The following is a 15830-nucleotide window of genomic DNA, read 5'->3' on the forward strand; positions in this document are numbered from 1 at the left end:
CTACACATATTAAACCTTGTTTAAGAAAATTGTACTAGCTCTGTCTTTGCTGCGGGCTGCAATTCACATTACTGATGCACCTGGAGAAAACTGTACACGCTTTGCATTGTCCAAATGTGGGAAGCAACAAATCCTTTCACGTACTGCTCTGCAGTTGGGTACCTCCAAGGTGTGCATGCTGAAAGCAATGCAATATTTGCACAACTGGGGGCCAAAGACTTGAAAGTTCGTTTCTTAGGTTAGAATGACAGACCTACTCAGGGCAAAAGTTACATGAATTAAACTAAGTCAGGTGGTTTTCTTCTTAAGCTTGCACTTACTTTTAAATCAGTTAATGGTGACTGTTAGGGCAGTGCAGAGGAGACTACGTTTCTTCTTTTCTGTTTCTTCTATGCTTTTGCCTGAAGTAGAGCTAAATAGACAAACGAGATGATTACACTTCAATGCTTCTGAAGGGGATAATTCTTTCCCACCTACCTGCAGTATCACAGATGTAATAATTAAGCGCTTTTCTTTATGTTTCCATCACAACAGTCCTAGACATGCTGTCCTTTTTGTTTCAAGTTTTATAAAGTTCAGCAGAAATCTCATGAGTTACTGTCAAGAGAGAAGTATTTTTTTTAAATCTGGACTTGTTAATTAGAAAAATAGCATTTGATTTGCCTGAGGGTTGGTAAAATAAATGTTGTGCTATTTGATATGTGTATATCTTTCTGATAAAAAATTATCAGAATTGCTGTGTTGTAGGCCACAGCATGCATGAATCCGTGTACTGTAAAAAATCCTCTTACAGTGCTAAGCATTTTCAGTATTGGTACCTGCCTTGGTTACTGACAGCTAAGCTTTCCATAAATTCATTATTAGAGCTGAAAGTACTGGCCTATCAAATAATGGTAGATAGCTCATGTATCTCCTGTCTCCGAAACTATTACGCATGATGGAGAGAATATCTACTACACTGAAATGCACAGCTGAAGCAGAAAAAAGCTAAAGCTGTTGAGGCATCTGTGCAGGCAAAGCATTGACTGTCGTGAATGATTTTGAGAGTCGATGCTGTAACTGTGGCTTCCAGTCTGGCTCTAAGACTGGTTGTATTGAGTTAGTGTTCAGGATGCTAAGAGTTAATTTATTTCTGGAGGAGCCTGCATAAAAGGGGTGGCAGAATTAGCCAAAGTAACGAGACTGTGCTTCTGAAATTCTTCATTTCATGATGTCCACTAGCTTTGAGAGAGTTAGTTAAGATGAAACATGAAAAAAGTTTCCACTTGCAGTTTTGTGTTCCCTCGAGACACTTGCTTCAAAGTGGCAGCCCAGGGTCTGTGAGCTGCACCTGAAAGACTGCCATATTCTGGGGAGAGGCTCTCAAGTCTAAGTATTTTAAGTTTTTCTGGGAAGACAGGGGTTATTTGTGAGGTTTTTTTGTTGCTTTGGCTCAGATTTTACCATGGGAAAACTTTTTGCACTAGTACTATAATGAATATTTATTTCAAAGTTGACTTTCTGATTTCTGACTCATGACTTCGTTTCCTTCGTCAAATCTGAGCATTCATCTATGGTAGATTTAAAATAAAAACCCTCTCCTAACGTCCTTTAGAGGAGGCAGCTATGGGGGGAAGATAGATACATAAGTGTCTAGGAAATTTTTTATCACAGCAAGCCATTAAATGGTATTTATTTATTCTGTAAGACCTTAGGGCAAATACATTAATATGCAGGCATTGTGTGTTTTTTTCTGAACAGAGGTTGCAGGTCCAGTGCGTAGGTACTCTGTAGAAACACGATAGAGAAACCCAGCATGTTATGTTGTGTTGAAAATGGTGGTCCTGGTTTTGGATCCCCGTAACTGCAGTGTTACCCGTGATCCTTGTACAGACTAATTGCTGGTCATGCCCCAGGGGTAGCCACAGCTGTGGTTATACTGCTGTGATTATATTTATCTATAATGTTAATCCATAAAGAAACTAAAAACCCAGCACATCAGCAGAAGTTTTGCAAATGTTGGAACATTCTCTTCTGATGCGTACACTTTTTAGAAATTGCTTTAGAAATTACCTTTTAGGTTATTTTTTTGCAGAAGAGTGGCATAATTATTGATGTCCTATTGGAATCTTCCATATAGTCCTGGTTTACTATGAGTATAATCCCCCAGGGGTTGTTTAAAAATATTAAAGCTGTTTATCAATTTGAAAGAAAGCAAAATATTCATATTGTGTACTAGGTATCCTGCAATTTTTCCCAGAGATACAGTGAAATCTCTCAAAAATGCTTTTGTAGTTCAGTGTCTGTTGAAGATGGCCTATTTATCATTTAAACTCTCCTGTGCCTTTAAAAGCCAGAAAGGAGGGGGATAATAAATTAGTCACCCAATTAATGTTTTTTTTATTATGGAACAGTGTTAAGAGAAATGTGATGAAACAGAACAGTAATGTCACTGGTTTGGTTTCTCCTCATCTATGTTGTTTAGTAAAAACAAATAAAACGATTTAGTTGAAACTATGCAGAAATAGTATTTAAACATAAATCAGATAGGAAAAATATTGAAGTATCTAAATCTATTTAGAGGAATTTAGTAGGATTTACAAAAACATCTTCCTAAATGATGTGACTAATTACTCTGAGTTTAAATCAAGAGTAAATTTGCTATTTAGGTGCTCTTACCCCTAGCCACCTGCACAGCTGATAATTTCAAGTGCCTCCTATGAATCTGGCCCCCAATTTCAGTTTCCTAAAGTCGTGCAGGTGCCTGCAAAAGGAAATCTACGTATGAAACAGTGGATAAATGCAGTATTTCATCTATGGCCTACTAGGGGCAGCACCAAATTCAGGCCTCCTTTAAGCAAATGTCACTTTATTGACTTCTCAGTGTAAATGGTGCTGTGCAGCTTGGCACGGACACCAAACTTGTACTCTGCTGTGTCCCAGCAGGCAGCTACTCTCCGACTGGTGCTGTGGGGACAGGGGTGAAAGGCAACATTAGTATTCTTCAGTTAAATTCGCACTTCTGATATTAGCAGGGGTTTTTGTATTGACTGCCTGTGTGTGAGTTGGTGTCAGGGTTTTCCACGGTTTTGCTTCACGGAGGTTGTGTCCGATGGAGTAGCTGAGAGATAAGGAGATCGATGGATGTATTTGCATTGTTTGGCTGACTTTTGTGTTTTCAAAAGTAGTGCAACATCCAAAGTCAGACTGTGTGTACCAGATTTACAATTCGTGAAAATGAATGAAATTTTTTAACTATTTATTTTTGGTTGATATTTAAACATGGTTAAATTTCCTGGCAGCTTAGCAGCCCAAGGCGTAGCAACAGCACTAACGCTAGCTAAACTGACACTTCCAATATCTTTCCTTATCTTTGCTTAAGGGACGAAATTTTTAAGGTTGCTAACTATGAGAGCAGTTCAGTGTAACGTTTAGGCCATTTCTTGTTCTTATTTCCTTTTCTTCTCCCGTTCCCCCTTTTGTGAGAAGCCCGTGTTACTTGTGTGCCCAGAGTAAGGCTGCTATTGCAGGGAGAGAGCTGGAAGCGTGGTGCTGCGGGGCCATGGCAGCACCTGGATTTTAGCTGAGGTGGGGAACTGCTTGTCTGACCCACTGAAATACCCTGGTAGGAAGCTTTTTCTGCCCAGAAAGCTTACTGCCCGCAGGGACGGGACTGGCAAGTAGTTAATAACACGAAGCACTGTTACTCATTGCTCTACGCCTGTGGAGTGGAGGCACAGATTGAGAGAGCAGCATTCGTATTGCCGGCCTTTGGTCATCTTACTGATGCCCCGAATGACCCTTGTGAAGAGAGCTCCCGCTACCGCTCTCCTGTGACCGAGTCCTTTCAGCTCATGGAGGAAAGAACAGGCTTCCTAAATTAGAAGCCAGAATATTATTCGCAGCAGAATTTAGTCCGCCTGTCTCTGGAAGGATGGTTGTAATTCTCTGACTCCACATATGGCCTGAACACACCCCCGCTCTCTCACTATATGTGTGTGTATATGCGCATATGTGTCACTAAGCATGTGCTAACACCAGCAGCTTAGCATGCACAGTGCTCATCACCATCCAGTGCTTTAGTTACAAAGCTAGACAATCGTTTCGGATCATAATATACTTAATGACCAGGAAGGTACGACTACATCACCTGGTCTCCCTTTCTCCATATTGCAAACTTCGCCTATCTGTGTGAAACCGCAGTAACTTGTATATGGCTACAGGATAACTTGCGTTTTCACAAAAATACATCTTCTAGAAAAGTCCCACTAAACCTTGATATCAGCAAATTGAGAATCTCTGCATTCTTCTTTTGATAGCTGCGCTAATGGTTAGTCACAGGTGATGAAAAGCATGTGCTTTATTTCTCGTTTGAATTTGGCATCAGCTTCCAGATGCTGATTTATGTATACCCTTCTTTGCTAGATTAACAAGCCGGTTGGTACTTAGTATTTTCTCCCCATGAAAATACTTAAGTGCTGTAATCAGGTCATCTGTCTTTTTTTTTTTTAATAAACTATACAAGTTGAACTCTCCAAGTATTTCATATTGAAGTATTTTCTACAGTGCTCTAATCACTTTTGCAGCTGTATTCTGTGATCTCTGGTGGGGGTTTTTTTCAATTTCTTTCTAAATTGTGGAGACCTTAATCCTATTGTAAGTAGTGATAGGTTGTAATGTTAATCTTACCAATGAAAGTTTAAAAATGAAAGTTTAAAAAAACATTTTCTGTCTTTGCATGTTGTTTATTTCAAAGCTTATGTTAGCACTTATTTCTGTATGAGACTAGATTTTAAGAAACTCTTTTATTGTTAAGTAAAGCCTTATGGGTAGGGGCATCTGCTAGCATGAAAAATTATTACAACCATCCACATGTATGCTCTCACCTAATTGTAAGGGAAATCTATGTAACTTTTAAGTGTCACTGACACTTATGGGTAATAAAATAATAATAAAGAAATCATATCTTTTAATCTCTAATTTGTCTCTTTCCCTTTGCTTCATTCTTGAAAATCATTTATTTACTTGTCTCTAGTCTTCACACAAAAAACTTTGCAGTAGAGAGCCAGTATGAACATTTTTACCAAAAAGTTGTCTGGCAAGGTAACCAAAGCCGGTCTTATTATAGGATTCGATTAGCTCTTCCAGCCTGTGTTACCAGTGCTGCCTGTACTGATACCTTCTGCCTGCTCTGTAGCAACATGGGAAGATGAATGGCCTTTAAGTGATCCCGTCACCGATAAAAGCTACCAGTGATCCAGTATATAAGCTTTGTAAACAGAATAAATGAAAACATGGCCCAACCAATTTATGAGTGTAATTATGACACAAAGAATTAATACAATTTCTTCAATAACAATACTTCCATCTACAGTGCTACAGTATGAGTATCTGGTATTCTACAGTGTCCTTTAAACTCCATGAATCTTGCCAAAGCCTTCAGCACAGATGAGCCAGTTATTTTCCTGGTATTTGTCATCAGAGCAGCCTCAGTATGTGTTCGTTATTGTTGCATAGCATAATGTCAGAGTATTGAATAGAGATAATTTTAATATAATAATACTCCTAACGATTTTCTCGTAAGACGTGGAGAAGTTGTAACAGAAAATGCTCTAATTGTTGCTTGGATTTTCAGATTTTATGTTTACACAGAGTTATGCTTCTTGAGTATATTATATTGTGCATAAACATAGCATGCTCCACAGAAAAATGAGATGGGAGACAATTTGAAAATAAGATGGAGAGATGACAACAGTCATCTCAGAATGCCATCTGACAATTAGATAGGTAATTATGTAGGTAGCCAGGTAGCTGGAGGTTCATATGCATTCAGTAGACAGAAAAACTACAGACTTCTAGCTGATGTATTGTTAATACTTTGTGATGCTTAAATAGTCATTTCTTGTCCCTTGTATAGTCATTCACCTCTGATTAGAATAGATATAACTCTTTCTCAGGTGAGTAGTTGTATTTGGTTAGATGGTGTACTTGTCTAACAGTGATGTAAATGAGAACATGTAGTACTGCAGACTGAGAATTAGAACTGAATTTGTGAAAGCTTTTCCTGATGATGTGTTTAAATATGTTATTTATTAGATTGATTATATCATAAAATGACCCTTAATGTATAGTTTTAAAAGCTATTAGACATTTGTGTGGAAGAGTATAATTAATTTAAGAAGTCTCCAATGAATATCTCATTTCACTTTACAGCATTTAATTATTAGATTATATAGACAAAAACTGAGCAAAACACTTAAGGCTTGAAATGCAGGAGTAGGAAACTAGTCAAGATACATGGCAGTCGAATGGCAGAGGAAATATGAAATAAGGCTTTACTCATCATGCTTGATGGCAGGCATGGAAAAGTCTGCAAATAGGTTTATTATTGCAGAAGAATGCCAGGCTGTCTTTCATGTTTGATTTTCATAAATGCTTTCCTTTAGACTTTCCCCCAAAAACATACAGGAAGGTAATTTCTTTGGCCTACTTCTTTTTGCACAGAAGTGGTGCTCAATCAATTCCCACTGGAAGCTTTCTCAGGGAACACTTGTGTGTGTCCCCCGCTGTTCTGAGGCAGTGCGCTGGCATTTCAGTCTCGTGCTCAGCAGCGGTTCTGGATGAATTAGTTGCTGATGTTACACTTGACCAAAGAGGCTGAAAATTGTTGAGCCAAGCTCAGGGTATATTAGGATTCTTCCAGGTTCCTGAAAAAGTGCACGGCTTTGCAAAGTGCTCAAATGCTGAGTCGCTGGGGCTTGCCCTTGCCGCTCTAATTCTTTCTGTGATGGGTGTTGGGTTTTTTCCCCTTACGGTTCTGCCAAAGCTCCTAACTTGGGAGCTAGTATCTTGGCGAACGCCAAGAGCAAAAGGAGTCAAATGCTCGTGTTTTGATGGGATGATGGAAACTGGCTTGATGGGTACCTCTGTCTCTCATTGCAGCCCACTCAGCTGTCAGATGTGGTGATCTCCATGGTAACTCAAACCCCCAGACTCTTGACAGCAGCCTGCGAGGAGCAGCATTCAGCAGCTCAAGGGTCTCACGACCAGGTAAGCCAAAAGTAATCACCGAACAAGAGCTTACCTCGGGTACGCAGTTTCCTATCCAACTGCCTTTCAGGTTTTCTCCTGGTGAAGCCATGCATGTACTTAGTTCCTGTGCATATACGTGATGATGTACTTCTACCGGTGCTGTCATTTAAGGCTACGCCAGTCCAGCTCTCTCAAATAGAGACGTTTGACAAAAAGTCTACATTTATTCAGGGTTGGTTTTTAAGCTACAAATTGAAGAGCCACAATGTAGCAAAGCAAAGAAGTACTGTATGATTCTTTAAGTGGCTTCTGTGTTAAGTAATTGCTGTGGTAGGAAGTAACCTCAAAACACATCAGTGATAAGATCTGTCTTACCACTGTACCTATACCACTGTCAGTACTGCCCGGTCACTAACATTAGGCCTGAGCTCTCGTACCCTCCTGGAATGGACCAGAGACTGTTTCTGTGTTCATGTAACATTCACTGGTACTCTGCAGCCTTTTCAAATTGCTGCTGTGCTCTTTTCACACGACTTTCTAAATCCCTCGCTGTGCTAATAACAGCCTGTGGGGCATTCTGGTTAACATCTTAAGGAGGTACAGAATTCTTCCCTTTTTTTGTGAATTATGGAGAAAACATCAAGGAAAATGAAGATCTTTGCCATCTTGGGAAAACAATGCAGGGGCTGTGCAGCTGTATTCACTATTACAGTATCACCAATGCTGTGAACGAAAGTAGTATCTCTGGTCTTATGCACTTACATGTGTGGGGGTTTTATTACTCCTTTTTGTCATAAAGTTTCACTGGCATTTGTATTGAATTGTTTCTGTACCTTGAAGATTGTATTTATTTTGTAAGTCCTTGGTTTCTATGCACTGTTTTGTGCATATTACCTGCATTCTTTCTTTCTTGCTGCATAAGTCCACTTGGCTGTAATACACCATCCCCATCTTACAAAGCAATCCATGTTACTCTGAATAACCACTCTGCTACCTTTATTAACCAATCTGACATTTTTTGTGCCATAACTGCTTTTGTATCGTTGATGATACTCTTAGATAATGTTGAGCTAGTACTGTGTGATTTTATTGGAGTAATGTAGAGCACTCTTCATCAATTATTATTTCCTGTTAACAGCTACTATTTTATATCTATATCTTAATCACATTTGATGATACTGATAATAATTTCTTACTCTGAATGTTGTGTGGCTGTAAGCTAAATGCTGTTCAAAAGTCTGCGTGTTTCATTTATGGAGTAACTTTCATTCACCAGAGTTCGTAACTTTATCAGATGATTAAATCAAACTTTCTGTTTTACTGACCAAGTTTCTATAAAATGGTGTTGACTGGCATCAGTTTTATTCATGTCATTTCCCAGTGAATTTATCCTTTATCAGTTTGCTGGTTATTTTGCCTCAGATTAATAATGGCTTAGAGCTCTAGAATTACTGAGATCATACCGCTTACCATCTTCAAATATTGGCGGAAAATGCTAGCAGTCTTACTAAATTTCTCGGGTGTTCCAAAATGTATTGAAAGTTAGCATCATTGAAATGATACTCTTGCAAACACTTTCAGGACTCTAAGGCACAAATTATCTGGGTGTGCTTATTTAAAGTCTTTTAACATTCGTTTTGGTTACTAATAACCTTCTTATCTGTAAAAATGCTTTTTTTCTACTTACAGAGAAGAAAATATATGTTGGTTGTTTGTGTTTTTTTGCATAGTGTGTTTGTATTCTTTTAAAACATGAATCAGAAGTTGGAGGCCCTCTTCTTCCTTGTTTTCTTTAGCCCAAAATTTCCTATTTGAATTAATTTCTAGCGTAGTTGGGGTTTTTTTAATGTGTAATGTGTATTTCCGTCTAATTACGCCCTTAACCTAGAATTCGAGTGTGATTTTTTTTTGCCACAGGTTGCCTTTCTTGGACTATTTAATAGTGGCCTTTGGTCCCTGGTGGCAGCGGGGTAGGAAGAGTCCTTCCACATTTTAATCTCTGTACTTTCTCCCAAATGCAGAATATTCCTCTAGTTTACTGGGCCAATGAACTTCAATGCTTGTGATTAACTAAACTTTACATATTGAATGTGCAGGCCCAGAGCGTAACTACCGTTTTGGTATTTGAAGAAGTATTCTAGGAATAAAATTTGGGAGTGCCTGATGTGTTACTGGTGACTGCATGGCATTTCTAGCTTACGTCTTGCAGATGGACGTCCTTCGTAGTTCTTTTCATGTTTTACAAATACCTACTTAAAGGGCAGATCATCCAGTTCTCTGATACGGTTTGGTGGTTTGCTTTATCTCATATTACCAACAGTATATCCTCCTGGGATCTGCTAGCATATTATCTATATGAATTCAAGATCTTGTCCCCCTGGCTCATCAGTAATTCTGAGAGATAATGGTGCCAATAATGTAGAGTACCATCTTCTATTTCTTTTTCTTTGGCTCTCTTTTCCTGAAAAGTTAGAAGTACTGATTTTAATGTTTTAATAGTGGAGATCTCCCCAACAGTTTAAAGTGATAGCAACTATACAAAACACCTCCTCCTAAACAAGACTTTACGGCCTCTCTTGCCTGTTTCCTTGGCCTCTGATTCTTCTCTCCACTCAGGTGTCCATATGTAGAGTTGAGTTTGTATTGCATCTGTTTCTGTAACACCTCCCAGTTCACTTGAGAAGCTTTTTGCCTGCCCTAGGTTGTCCTTATCCAAGAGAGTAACCACATGTCAGTGAAATAAAGCTTGTTCCCTAAATAGGGCTCCTTCTCACTATGGATGTGAGTTGCTGTTCCAAAGGCCAGAACCTCTCAACTTTTCACCAGATACATAGCCAATAACTGATCATCAATCTTTTTACTTTCTGTAGCTCTGAAGATCAGGCAGATCTCCAGGATCTCTTTCACTTTTTCCTTCTGAAACATGCAGCTGGTCTTAGCTAGCCAGAGATTTTGTAATGGGGAGTGACGGTACATGCTGTAGCACTTTTCTGTCTCGTAGTAACACTGGGACTTTCCTCTCCACAAGAGAATGTCTCTAACCAGGCTAGAGTGAAGACAGAGCCAATACAGGTAGAAAATGTCAGGTTTCTAAGAAAGAAGCTCTAGGAAAATCTCATGTAACTTCCTGGCATTAAATGTTGTAGAAACTCCTTGTTGAATTTTGGAGAGTTTTTAGGAGCAGCAGTGCAGATCTGCTCAGGTGGTTCTGTAACGCTAGCTTATCTGAACCAGTCAGAGGAAACCCGAAGGCAGACAAAAACATTAGGATTTTACAAAGTTAGTAATCATTTTTAGTGGATCTTCCCTTGTGACTGGGAATGACCACAGAAATTTTTCAGTCCTGTTTTACTAGTTTAGTTGCCCGAGCTAGGGCAACAATTTTTACATGATGAGTGTCAGACCACTTCCATGCTTTCTGCTAGGTAGGCACTAAAATTATTTCCCCAAGTTAGTAATGGCTTTTGAAAATCAAGGCCAAAATCACTATCAAGACTAATAAAAATATGTTTTAACAAAATATGGTCATGTTAATTTTGTCCCATGCGTTCTTACTGTTATCATTGTTTATTATTGATATGATGGGGGTGACAATGACAAGAGGCTGACTATATCAAGATCATGTGTGATATGTTGTATGAATGCGTAGGGAATTATAGTATCTTGACTAGAAAACCTTAGAGTGTAAAAAGCAAGATGAAACAGAGCGATGAGGCAAAATTAGATGTGGAAACATGAAGAATTGGGGGAGTTCAGTTAGAAACAGTAGGATTATGCACATGATACCTAGGAAGAAACAGATCACCCTTTACTAGACTGATGTTTATTGTATGAATTAGTTACTTTGAATTTAAGAATGAGATGGATAGGATGTAAGTGGAAGATATTTCAAACATATCAGCTGATACACTGAACAAGTTTCTGTTGTTCAAGGAGCTTGGAATGGATGCAGTTTGAGAGTGTCACAAATGAAATGTGATAGTGCAAGTTGTGACTATTTTTGGTAGAAATGTAGAGGCACAGATTAACATAAGAAAATGTTCAGTATTCTTTTTAAAAATATTTCCAGAACAGTATTTTTTCAGAAACATTTCAGAAGTATTCATTTGGTGTGATTGAGAAGAATGTTTCATTATATATAGGTCAGCATTAAGATGGTTGATTTTGACGAAATGTGTGTCTTCTTTTTACATAAGAAGAACATTGCACTTTATACAAGAAAGTAAAAGAAACTATCATCAAAGAGTTGGCTTGCAAGTGTTGGTCACTAAAATTGTTTCTCAAGTATTGTTAACAAATAGTATGGCACCTGTGGGCCTACGCATGAACTGTTCCCTTTGACTACTCAGCATTCATTATTCATATTGTGTGGTTATTCTTAAAAATCACATGGCATTGTGTCTGTTCACTGAAAAATAGTGAACTGTTGTCATAATATTTTTAAAAATAGGCATATTTTAAAATAATATAAAAATAAACATTCTTTAAATTTGCAGCTGTTTCAAGGCTAAAGCAGAGTTTCATTTTATATGTTCCCTGATACTTCTCTTGCTACTTGGTGAATCATAGTTAACTAAACTCTAGTTTTATTCATGAAATATTACTTAATCAGTATTTTTTGACCTTTCAGCCAAGTCAGAAGGAAGTATATCTAGCTAGAACATGAACTTGTCTGTTAGGTAACAATTTTTATGCCTTAACATTGTGCTGGAGAGATGAGGAAACTACTATTCCAGTCATGGCCAACTTCTGAGATACTTGCTTTGAGCCTTCCTTTTATACGGTAGTGTTTTAAACTGCTGCTAGTGGAATAAGATTATTGCTCTTTTTTTTTCTTTTTTTTAAATCTTTTTCTTTAACACAGCTAAGGTTCCAAGGAAGGTTTTTGATGATAGTGAAGAGAGGCTTGAGGATGCTAGCATTCCAAAATAAGATGGTAAAATCCTTTGATTTTTAAACTAAGCTGGTGACTATTTAAGGCATAATTCGGACCTTTTAGGACTGGGCTATGACAATCCTGTACTCTCTGTCCTTTGATTTGTAGAGCACATTAGGATACCACATTCACTGTGCCAGTCACTTGAAAGTGCTAGTAATAGATATGCAGAGTACAGAAAGACAATTTTTGTTGTAATCGTTAATAAGTGTATATTTAGCTTACTTGGAGTGCCAGATTAAGCGAAAGGTGCATACCTCCATGAGCATACCACCCTGCCACAGGGTGGATGAGAGTAGAGCTCTACATTGCCCAAAAGTGCTCCTGTGAGTTTGCTCAGCAGAGACTTCCTGCAGGCAAATGGTTTTTCTTCATCGACCTGAAGTCTGCTTAACCTGTCTGGGCAGAACTGCAGAAATTTGCCCAGGTCAGTGAATTCAGCTTAGGCTGCAGCACCCTTGGAAAACTCAGGTATGTCCTTGTGCACTTACCGCGCAAACACTGTGTGTGTAGCACATTCCAGAGACATAACGTCTTCTGCAAACTACCTGTAACAAGGGACTATGTATGTGCAGTAAACCTGCTGCTTCCTAAACAGAATTAGGACAGTTTTCCTCTGAAGAATAGGATTTTCTGCTTTTTAAAGGTTGGTTCACTTGAAGCTTTTGTTTTAAACTGAATTCTTTTATCGCATTATGCTGTAGAAATGTTAAACATACTCCTAAATATCTGAACGTCTCATGCAGTCGTCCCACACAGAAACAGAACATGTAATATAATTGTTCTTCCACTAAGTTGTTTCTCTATAAATTAAGCCTTGGAGATGTATAGGATCTATATTGCTGTTTATGTATTTGTATGAGCTGTTCCTACCTGAACTGCTTTGATTTAATGCAACATGAATATAATTTATGCATAATGATACTATTATATAGATAGTACATGCTAAAGATTTGTGCCCAATATACAGATTAACATCAGTTAATTTCAGAAGAATTTCCATCTTCAGGTAGCCTGCGAGCATTTTCACATGATATTTTACTGTCTAATCTTCATTCGGAATGCTGTAAGTGAAAAGAAATAAAATTATTATTTTTTCTCAAAAGTTTACTTATCTATAGTAGCGAGAGTTAAGATGTAGTTCTTCGGTGTGAACTGGTGAGATTTCAGGTATAATTAATCAAAATGGAATTACAAGCATGCCATCACTGATACTACATTTTTACTTAGACACCAAGGTCACAGGTTCACACTTGGCTTTGTCATGGAGTACCTTGGCCCAAGGTTTTCTTTCGTAAATGTGATTACACTGACTTAGTAAAGTTGTTCTAGTGGTATAGCTGGAGAGTGAATGATCACCACAGAAAAAGCTGTGGTGATTTAAGCTGTTACAGAGCCTGCACCTGAACCGAAAGAGCAGCGCACTTGAGTGTCCTTGACTGTTTCAGTGCAAAGTCTGTTGCCAGCCAGCTCTTCCTGAAGTCTTTTAAAACGTACCGGGATGTTCTAACTTTAAAGAATGCAAGGAGAGATCAGACAGTCTTTTGCTCTGGTTCAGCTGTGAGGGACAGTAAACTCCAGTTAAGGAGTAGAGGCAAACAGCGGCAGCGCACCCAGTTTTGCATCGGTGCAGCCATTTGTGCAGTATGTCTCAAAATAGTATTTGTATTGACTTGGGCAAAGCCCATTCCCTTTGAATAATCTATATTGCGCTCAGGCCTTCACACATGAGATGGCTTCCCAGGGTTGTATAGTGCTATATCTTCTCCTGATAAATGGTTCAGGAGATTGGGTTAACATGGCTGTTACCTACTCAGAAAATATATGGGGAACAGGAAAGACACTCTTCCAAACAATGCATCCTCTGTAATAAAACAAAGTGGTTTTGTAATTTTTGTTATATCTGAGATGGTTAACGTTTTTTTTATTGGTTACTCTGTGAGCTACAGCATAAATTTGCAAGCATCCCAAATCTCTGTAACATGAATTATCATCAACTTAAATCAGTTTAAATAAGCTTAGTTCAACTGATAGATGCACAAATTAATTTCCCTTTTATCTAGCCTGCTTCCAGTCCTAATAAACAGAATAATCAATCATAGGAGCCTTCTTCTATAGCATGATTGTATATCTCTGATCAAGGAAATGTAAAATAATTTCTCTCTGGCCCCTACTCAGTTCCCTCCATAATCAAGGTCTCTGGATATAATGATTCATCTTGATCATTTTTACATTCCTTGATAGAAAATAGAAAAAAAACCTCTTTTTTTTTTTTAGTTTGTATATTTAAAGAATGATTACATTCAACATTGTAAAACTAATTTTAAAAGTGTAAGATATTTTTGATTTTCCACAACATGGAAAAGATGCCAGTCTGACTCAGAGAATTCTTCATAAACAAAAAGGCAATGATACCATGTTTTGAAGAGTTTGTACTGTAGTGATCTATAGTCATCCTAATAAGTAATAGCTGGTCTGAGGCCACTGGCGCCTTTCTTACTGATTCCAGTGAGTCCAAGACTCTGGCTGGGCATTTTCTCTCTTTGTTGAAATATAAAGTGCCAAGCAAAACCTGAGGTTAGCTTAATGGAAGACAGTATAAAAAAAAAAAACAACCAAAAAAAAAACAATTAAAGCTTCCCTTTAGGTTACTGTTTGAGAGCCTCCTTAATAGATTAGCTACATCACATACCTTATTCCTACACGGAACTGGAACTGGCCTGCAAATGAAATAATACTTTTACTTTTATGCTGAACTATTTAGACTATATTAGTTTTCTATGAGCTTTTAACTATATACATATCTAGCATATCACACATGTAATAACTTTTGTCTAGATAGGCAATTATGAAAAATGTATAATATGTGAAAGATCAACTTGCAATTTGTTTACAGTAGTATTTTACAGCTTCTTGGTGTACTTCTGCCTTTACCAACTAATTCTTCCTTTTGCAATTGCAAAAGGCATTAAGGCAAACTTGAGTTCTAGCTGGTTTATGTAAAAACATGTGTTCAGAATGTGTCCCAATAAATGTAGTTGACAAGATTAGAAAAACAGCAATCTGTTTTAAGAAGTATCCCTGCCATAGTAGTTAATGGCAATTTCTGGACTGCTAGTTCAAAAATACTGTTCAAGATCAAGGTATAGCAAGGAGTTGCTTCAAAATTATATGTAAGTACATCCTGAGCAGTCAAATGCTGCTTCTGGCATTTTAGCTTAAGGATGCTGCTGCTGTTTCTGCCTCTTCTGCTCAACACTGATAGCAAAACAAAATTAGTTCAGAGAAATCTTGGTGTAATTCAAGTGTAGCTGCTGGCTTTTACACAGGAATTGAATCATATGGTCCATATAACTCAAACTAAACTTTAAACATGTTAATCATCTTGCCTTATTAATAATAAGTTCAATGTTAAAGACTTGCTTACTATTAGAATATCTTCTTCTGTCTTTAGGGAAATGAAATGCAGAAAATATGCTTATTTTTCCTTTGAGCTTTCAAGTTATGAACTTTGTTCCAAAAAAGATTTGACATTAATATGTTTTGACATTGAGATGAGTCTTTTCCTCTATATTAAAAATTGAGCATCATCATGCAAAAACAATAATCTTTTTACTGGCACAAAAGAAGGGTGTAGTGCACCTTTTTGAATAAACATTGTAATTTGGCATTAAACGAAACTGTGTCTCCCTGTTACTTATGTGATTCCATTCCATGAATACAGATATTAAATATCTTTGGTCATTTGAGGCTTAATAATTTGCTTCAAAATTTGACCTCAAATGTAAATTAATCCCATGTTTTAAAAATACATTACTTTAGGTTTTAGCACAATAACCTCATTTTACACCGCCAGTTTCATGATTTTTTTGCAAGGACTTTA

The 15830-nt window shown here is 37.6% G+C and overlaps 1 protein-coding gene across 6 annotated transcripts in view; it reads left to right on the forward strand.

The window, feature by feature from the left end:
* Positions 1-15830, forward strand: part of TBL1X (transducin beta like 1 X-linked) — a 202315-nt gene that overhangs the window by 101596 nt on the left and 84889 nt on the right. For all 6 annotated transcript variants that reach the window (XM_050915578.1, XM_050915613.1, XM_050915589.1 and 3 more), the window contains one exon: positions 6922-7029. The gene's annotated coding sequence lies outside the window, so the exon portion shown is untranslated. The remainder of the gene's footprint in view (positions 1-6921; positions 7030-15830) is intronic.

This window comes from Gymnogyps californianus, chromosome 1, assembly GCF_018139145.2.
Source record: "Gymnogyps californianus isolate 813 chromosome 1, ASM1813914v2, whole genome shotgun sequence".
NCBI lineage: Eukaryota > Metazoa > Chordata > Aves > Accipitriformes > Cathartidae > Gymnogyps > Gymnogyps californianus.